Raw genomic sequence first — 9,352 nt, 5'->3', positions numbered from 1 at the left:
GACCCAAAACCAATGATAGCAGGCAGATAATAGCTTTAGTTAAAAAATACAGATAATGGCTCCTTTAATGTTTGTTTGCACCCAACATGAAACTCATAGTAGACACTGGAGATTAACCAGATAGTAGATAGATAGTACTGATTGCTGCCCCAATATGTACCCCACAACCATTTAAAAACTCAAGTTTCAGCATTAGTTTGGAACTGACTCGGAGTCTAATAGGTGAACACGACAATAATGTAGCATGTCATCATATTAAGCGATGTATAACGTAAGCAGACACGGAAGAGTGCAACCTCTCTTGCGGACCCGTGTAGTCCCCAAGGTCATCTGCTCAGTTGATGATGGTAATGCAGTTGCCGTGGCTGCCGGCGGCGGGGAAGAAGATCTGAGGTGGCGAAAGACAGTCTAGAGAGCGGATCCCTGCTGTGGTGAACCCTTCCGTCGTTGGAGCAGTTGAGCTGGGGTGGAACACAGCGCCGCAGGAGCAGGACAAACCACACAAGGTTTTCTTTGACACATATCTGTACCAGAAGTAATTGAGTAAGGGATTGTTTGAATTTGAGGATTCTAACAATGCAGTGATAGGAAATAGACAGGAATAGGATAGGAATGCACGTGCAAAACAGAGAATTTAAAAACACAGGATTTCTGCCAATCTGGGTGTTTGATTCACAACAATTAGAAGATCACAGGATGCAAAAAAGCATGGTGAGATTAAGTCAAACCACAAGAAAATGTACGGTTATAATGCTATTACTAGATCATCGATGGCGCGCGTTGCTGCGCCCGTCTTTCAGCAATAGTAAATATTAGGGGTTGATGCAATAATGTGGAAGTATTTTATCCAAATGTCAAAAATTAGTACTCTAGTATCCAATTATGTGTATATACTTTTGCATAATTTCATTTTAACAAAACATATTGGAGGCAATCATTTTAATATTAGGGACTTAGTCGAATGCCAAGCGCCTTGCCACATTCAGAAGGCATGTTACATGAAAGCGAAAAAAACTATATCGTTGATCAATGAGTTTAAAAGTACATGCGTTAAATGTTGCAGGGACAATCTTCAGTACGACTGTCTATTCTTATATAATATTTTTTTGCAGGTGATATTCTCATATAACTTTGCATGCTAAGGCAGAAATGTTGCGGGTGATACATTTTAGTTTGATATGGTGTATCAAAATGTGATGGCAAATATTGATATTTATATAAGAAACCAGAGCCATGTACATGGGTAAGTATTGACTGAAGGGATATCATGAATGTATATTTGACACACCAATGTTTTCTCTAAATCTTGCTAGTCTACGAAAATATGTGTCTCAATACAATACATTTGAGCCTAAATGTCCTTTGGGAGCGTTTGGCTAAAATAATGTAGGAAATATTTCATAGGCAGAAAACCAATTTAATACGCAGCACATCAGCAGGATATAATTCTTGCAACAAACGTTTTACTATTCTTTTGCATAATCCCCTGCTTACGTGTCTTGCTAACAATATTTCTGTTGGCATGTGCCTATAACAGATCTGATCTCCGCGTATGCCAAAAGGCTGATGCACAGGAAGAGCAGTTGAATATACAAACATTGTTGACAAATGCAATGAGAAATACAAAAAAAGACGACATGATATGATTCACATATATGACGCTTGGCTAAACAACATGGCATTGCATAATTCACATATATAATGCCTTGCAACAAGATAGCATTGCATAATTCACATATATAATGTCTTGCAACAAGATGGCATTGCATAATTCACATATATGGTTATAAGATAATAAACAGGTGGCATTCACACAAAGCATGTCTAAACTAAGAAAATGACGTAGCAATGCAAGATACCATACGCACGATATGAGCAACATAACCCTGCCAAGTTAGAGCATGCACCTCGGGGGGGGGGGGGATAGGACTGGTCATCTGTCTCTGAATCCTCCTCCGCGGAGCTATCCGTAACCAGCAAGACATGCGCTTCGTCAGATAGCATTGTCTCTCTAAAGACCTTGTTTCCACTCTAGAGTTTTCCATGACCGTGCCGAATGGCTGATGCACAGGAAGAGTAATTGAATGTACTAAAATTGTTGACAAATTTAATACGTAATAAAAATGATGGCATGATATAATTCACATATAAGATGACTGGCTAACCAGGGTGGCATTGCAAAATTCACATATATGCTGCCTGGCTAAACAAGATGGCATTGCATGATTCACATATACGATAAAGAAACAAAACAGATGGCATTCACACAAAGCATGTCTAAACTAAGCAGATGACATATTTGATGTATAAAGTAAGCAATGCAAGGCACCATATGCATGATATTACCAACATCAGCATGCCAAGTTAGAGCGAAGACCTTAGGGGGTAAATAGGAGTGGTCTTCTCCTTCTGAATCCCCCTCAGAATAGTTATCTTCCGCTTGATTACAATCCAAAATGGGTGGAGGGGGGCTGCCTTTGCGCCCACCATGGAGCGATGTCTGCATGAAGTTTTATTGCCACACAAGGCTCGTCTCTTTTTCTCTACATGTTCAGTTCCATTGTGTACAATAACTGACATGCATAGGAATAAAACATAGTGAGATTATGTAAGGAGTGCATGCACAAATCCAGAGTGATAGTGGAAAACTGTGGATAGACCCAAAACCAATGATAGTAGGTAGATAATAGCTTTAGTTAAAAAATACAGATAATGGCTTCTTTAATGTTTGTTTGCACCCAACATGAAACTCATAGTAGATACTCGAGATTAACCAGATAGTAGACAGATAGTACTGATTGCTGCCCCAATATGTACCCCACAACTATTTAAAAACTCAAGTTTCATCATTAGTTTGGACCTGACTCAGAGACTAATAGGTGAACACAATGATAAAGTAGCATGTCATCATATTAAGCGATGCATAACGTAAGCAGACATGGAAGAGCGCGACCTCTCTTGCAAACCCGTGTAGTCCTCAAGGTCATCTTCTCAGTTGATGATGGTAATGTAGTTGTCGTGGCTGCCAGTGGCGGGGAAGAAGATCTGAGGCGGTGAAAGACTGTCTGGAGAGCGGATCCCTCCTGTGGTGAACCCTTCCGTTGTTGGAGCAGCTGAGCTGGGGTGGAACACAGCGCAGCAGGAGCGGGACAAACCACACAAGGTTTTCTTTGACACATATCTGTAATAGAAGTAATTGTGTAAGGGCTTGTTTGAATTTGAGGATTCTAACAATACAGGGATAAGAAATACACAGGAATAGGACAGGAATGCACGTGCAAAACAGAGAATTTAAAAACACAGGATTTCTGCCAATCTGGGTGTTTGGTTCACAAGAATTGGAAGATCACATGATGCAAAGAAGCATGGTGAGATTAAGTTAAACCACAAGAAAATGTACAGTTATAATGCTATTATGCTACTATCTCTTAGTCTTGTGCTTCATGAATAGGAATTTGAAAAGGAGGACAAGTGGATATTAAAACTTCTACGGTTTTTCTTTCAAGGAGACACTAAAGGAACAAATCCTATAGTTTTCCTTTGCTCCATTCCTTTGAACCAAATGCATGAATAGTAGTACCATGCATAGGAAACTTTCCAATTCCTATGTTTTTCCTTCACTTTTCCTTTCAAGCACTGGCGATTCTAGTAGGCAGGCTTGAGCAAGGAAAATCCTACACTCAATAAATGTTTTTGTGCTACTTCTACTACTTTGGACCCAGGCCACTGCCCTACTAGCTCAACTCCTAGGCCCATCGACAAATGCATAGCTTAAACACACAGAGATAAATAATGATGACGTTCAAGAGAGTCCATCACGGATAGCTAAGTTGCCTGGTACCTCACTGCTTGTCATATAGTAGGAGAAACTAATCGTATTTCACGTTACTACGTGTGCTCAGTGGACAATATATATAACATTTAGAGTAAAAAAGAGATGCAACAAGTGTACAACCTCTTTGGCGAAGCCATGTCGATCTCAGCGTGATTGGGTTGGTCGGTGAGGATACTCCGGCTGACTTGGCTATTGGAGGAGGGGAAGAAGATCTTAGGCATCTGGAGATGGAGCTTGGGGTACTTCTCCACTGTGATGGAGGGTTCCGTCGTTGGAGCAGCTCCGGTGAGTTGTACGACGCCGACGCTGAAGCAGGACAAGAGAGACAATGTTAACCTGAGTGGAATTCTAATAGCATCTCCAATAGATGACGTAAAATACATAACCACAAAGTGCTAGATGTAAAATACATCAGCCGTTCATCTCTGAACTTAACTGTCGAAACTGAATTTAATTGTCGAAACTGAACTTAACTATCGAAACTGAATTTTGCTGTTGAAACTGAATTTTACTGTCGAAACTGAACGCACTAGTAGCAGAAAAGTAGTAGCAGCAGCGCGTGCGAGAGCCGGGGCAGCTGGTCATGTAGCAGCATTAGGGTGAGTCTACACGTCAGTCGACTGACTTTTTCATCTCTGATCAGTCGATTTTTCAGCCGTTGGATACGAAATCAAGGGCCTGCAGTTCATCTTCAACCTCCACCCCCTGAGCCGCCAGCCACCACCGGCCAAACCACCGCCCCTCGCCGCCCGCGGCCGGCAGTGCGCCGCCCCGCCCGCCCTGAAACCACTCCCCACCGCTAGTCCGCCGTCGCCCCGGCCATCCCTCTAGGCTCCCCCTGCCGAGTTTTTTCTCCGGCGATCCCCACGCCACCGCCCCACCACCGCCGGCGACCACCACGCCACCCTAAACCCTAAGATAGATAGTGGGGTACCTCTCCGGCGAGCCCCCCTCCCCGCTGTAGCTGGTTCTTCCTTAACTCCGGCGAGCCCCCCTCCCTGCTGCGACTGGATCTTCCTTAACTCCGGCGAGCCCCCCACCCCTTGAAAATCGACTAACCCAAAAGTCGATTCAGTCGACTGAAGTGTAGCTAAATCGGAGCAGCATCGCAAGCAAGAGCAAGAGCGAGAGCAGCAGCACGAGCAGGAGCAAGAGCAAGAGCAGACCAGATAGGGGACTGAGAGCAAGAGCAGAGCAGCAGCGCGAGTGAGAGCTAAAGCGGCAGCAGCTCCTACTGATGTGTACATCGCCGCCGAGAGAGCGACGCCATGGAGGAAGTGGCTGGTGACACCGTCGTGGATGGAGCTGCGCCATGTCGGCTCGGGACCGAGCGCCAGCAGCATCTGGGATCGAATCAAGAAGAAAATGCAGCGATTAGTGTACAACCTCTTTGGTGGCGACGATTAGGCCTCATATTCATCCGAGGAAATGGTGATGATGCTGCTCTTCTGGTGGTGCAGGTGAAGACGGCGGTGTGGGAATGGAGGTGGCGCAAAAGATGAGGGGAATGTTGGGGCAACTCCTTGGAGGTGGAGGACGGGGTGGCTGAAGCGGCGGGACGACGAGATCGACGACGGATCCTAACCCGGTATGGTGGATGAGGGACGCCGAGGTGTTGTTGTGGATTACGTCGTCGGGGAATAGGCTCCGGCTGGGTGGCGGATGGAGGAGGGTGTGGGGCTTCGCGGGTTTTCGCGTCCTTGGTGTACGAATGGGTGGGAGGATGTGATGGGAGTGGGGAACCATGGCTTAGGGGCACACTTGTTCGTAACTTAGGGGTAAGTTACGAAAGTACTGCCACCGATTTGAGCTAGGCGGTTCTTTCGATTCAGGGTTATCACGGGCATTTCGCGTGTCGGGATTCTGCAGGAGGTGGGAGTTTTCGCGCACGTTGTAATTTTGGGATAGCAAGGCGCTGGTTGAGATGGAGGGAGTTTTCGGAGCACAACGAGACAAAGATATATCTTAAATATTTTAGGCTAACAAGGCACGGGTTGAAGAGGCGGGAGTTTCGCAGCACGATAGACAGAGATGCTACCTTGAAATTTTGTCATAACAAGGCGCGGCTTGAAATTTCGAGAGAACAAGATTAGCCTGTACCAAAAAAAGACAATTCGCACCTCATCACTAGAGAGAGCCATGTCCCGTTTTACTATATTACTTGAAATGCATTCAAATACAACAACAAAAAAACTAAAAAAATCGGGACAACAAACATAACATGTACAGTAACAAAACAATTTGCACTTCCCTCAACAATAAAAAAACAATGTGTGTTGTCTAGCATATGGACTAAATTTGAGTACATTTTCCCTATTTGAATGGGATTGTACTCGGGTTAGTTATACAACCATCTAAATATTATCTTCGCAACACATGACATGAATATAGGAGAAGTAAATTCCTATATAAATACAAACTACGTGTACATACGATCTCAAATTCAAATATATGTATCCATTATATGTTGAATTCAAATCATAGTACATGTATGCTCTAGCTAGATGTTTGGAATAACCATGTATGATAATACGTATAATATGTTTAATACGCACAACACACACACAAACACCATTTAGACTAGTATGGTACACGTGCATTGCACGCATGAGATTTGGCAACCAAATTATGAATAAATACCACATTATAGCATGTAAGCTTTTAGTCATATATGCATGATGTAGATGTGTGTTTAATTCTTATAGTTCATTTCATTCAAAATCATCCAGTTTTTATAAGAAAGCTAATCTATTTTAAGATTCATGGAATTGTGCATTGTAAAGCATAAAGTAAAAAAATGGCAAATCATGTAGAAAAACATTTGGGCAATTCTGATATGGAAGATTCTAGAACAAAGAAGAAGTGCTTGTGTTTTGAGGTTTGTGCATTATGCTTATGTTCAACCATGGAGTCTTCTAGATTGTACATGTGGCAAAATCTGATGGAATCTAGATGATATTCAACGGCTAGTAGTGCTCGAATTTGCCATCTCTGCACCATCGGATTAGCTTCATCCAACAACCATCTTTCAAAGTTAAAGTTATCCGCACACTATATAAAAAACTATAAAATATAATATATAGGGGTATAGATATATATATGTGATGCAAAAGCCACCCATCATCTCCAATTAGAATAGTGTGTCCATGCACGGATGCAATGTGGCCAAACGATGTCTGCCATCGGTATATCAAATTCAAATTAGTCTGACCTTGTTCAATGTGTATATAGTACAACATGCTCGTTTCCAAACCACACCGCGCATATCTCAGTTATATTCATGCATGCATGGGTTTCAAACATCATGATCTCTTATTCAAATATTTGAATTCGACTTTACATTGATTATGACCTCACCTAGTCTTTTACACCCACACAGTCGTCTTGTCTTTATAATTGTACCACTAACTTTCTCTCGTGCATGCATTCCACACGCACTACCACTCGGCATTATCCATCGCACATATGCAATCTTTTTCTTCAGGTCGGTCTCCCATGCATGCACACACACACCTCCCCCTCTTCATCATATCGGGCATTCTTTATCTCTCACATTCATGCGCAACGATCAATGTTCCCCTATGTGTGTGTGTGTGTGTGTGTATAGCTAGGTATTTCCTAGTTTTCCACACAAACCGATCAATCTATATATCTGGTGAGGTCTCACCCTCTTTCCCACATACACATCGATCAATTTGTACCTCTCTATATAGGATTGCATAGCTAATACACCCACATTAATTATATATCAAACGTCCCCCTCTCATCATCCATGCCTTCCGCTTCATCTCTCAGCCGCACGCACAGTGGCGAAGACAGGGGCAGCAAGGGCCCTGCCCCCGCCCTAACATCACTATATATTGAGGCTAATATGAATGTGATCATTAGATCAATTGTTGGTAAAATGGTTTAAGTTGATGAATTGGCCCTCCTCGTAAAGGATTAGCAATGTTTGGCCCCCTAGTTCATTTATTTTTCATGGCTCCGCCCCTGCATGCAACAGCGCATGTTCTCACCCCCTCTCTTTGAATATCGATCTCGCACTTGTGCACTCCTTCATATAGTCTCCCTCCATTTGGCCCCTCGCACCATCTTCTAGCCCCCACCAGATTATGCCACATGTACAATCTAGCAGACTCCATGGTTGAACTTAAGCATAATGCACAAACCTCAAAACACAAGTGCTTCTCCTTTGTTCTAGAATCTTCCGTATCATAACTGCACTTTTTTTCTAGTTGAATTGCCTTTATTTGTTTTTACTTTATGCTTCACAATGCACAATTCCATGAATCATAAAATAGATTAAGGGCTTTGTTGGTGTCAAAACCGGTGGATCTCGGGTAGGGGGTCCCGAACTGTGCGTCTAGGCCGGATGGTAACAGGAGGCAAGGGACACGAAGTTTTACCTAGGTTCGGGCCCTCTCGATGGAGGTAAAACCCTACGTCCTGCTTGATTAATATTGATGATATGGGTAGTACAAGAGTAGATCTACCACGAGATCGAGGAGGCTAAACCCTAGAAGCTAGCCTATGGTATAATTGTTGTTGTCTATGTTGTCCTACGGACTAAAACCCTCCGGTTTATATAGACACCAGATAGGGTTAGGGTTACATAGAGTCGGTTACAATGGTAGGAGATCTACATATCCGTATCGCCAAGCTTGCCTTCCACGCCAAGGAAAGTCCCTTCCGGACACGGGACGGAGTCTTCAATCTTGTATCTTCATAGTCCAGGAGTCCGGCTGAAGGTATAGTCCGGCTATCCGAACACCCCCTAATCCAGGACTCCCTCAGTAGCCCCTGAACCAGGCTTCAATGACGACGAGTCCGGCGCGCAGATTGTCTTCGGCATTGCAAGGCGGGTTCCTCCTCCAAGTACTTCATAGAAGATTTTGAACACAAAGATAGTGTCCGGCTCTGCAAAATAAGTTTCCACATATTGCCATAGAGAGAATAATATTTACACCAATCTAATCTGCTGACGTATTCCGTAGCGTGACACACCACGGCCAAGCCTTTATCCGAGTCGTTTCATTATCCCACCTCAGCGCGTTATGCGAGGCGGTTTCCTTGGCACGTCTTGTTAAAGCAGAGATCGTGTCCCCTTATCCCGGGATTCTCATCAATACGGGCGTGGGTAACCCAACCGCTTCTAGGACTCCTAGATTATAGGCAAGTCCAAACGGACACGGAGAGGACGCTTGATATTCACCCTCTTTATAAAGGGGACAAGGCTTTTATTTTTCCCTCCCGTGCTCAATCGAATCCTTCCCCCACCTCAAGCTCAAACGCCCGAAGTTCAGGTCAGGTGCTCCGAACCTCCAGTCATGTCCGGATCTAGCCTTCAAGGCCGATGGATGCCTTCCTCCGTCACGGAAGAAGACATCAAGAAGTTGAGGGAGGCCAGATATCTGACCGCCGAGATTTTGCATCGGCTGCCTCCCCGAGGGCAGGCCGTCCCCACCCCCGAACCCAACGAGAACGTCGTGTTCGTTTCCCACTTCCTCCGAGGTCTAG

The sequence above is a fragment of the Triticum aestivum genome, chromosome 4A (assembly GCF_018294505.1).
Source record: "Triticum aestivum cultivar Chinese Spring chromosome 4A, IWGSC CS RefSeq v2.1, whole genome shotgun sequence".
NCBI classification, from domain to species: Eukaryota; Viridiplantae; Streptophyta; class Magnoliopsida; order Poales; family Poaceae; genus Triticum; species Triticum aestivum.
This window is presented reverse-complemented; position numbering follows the sequence as displayed.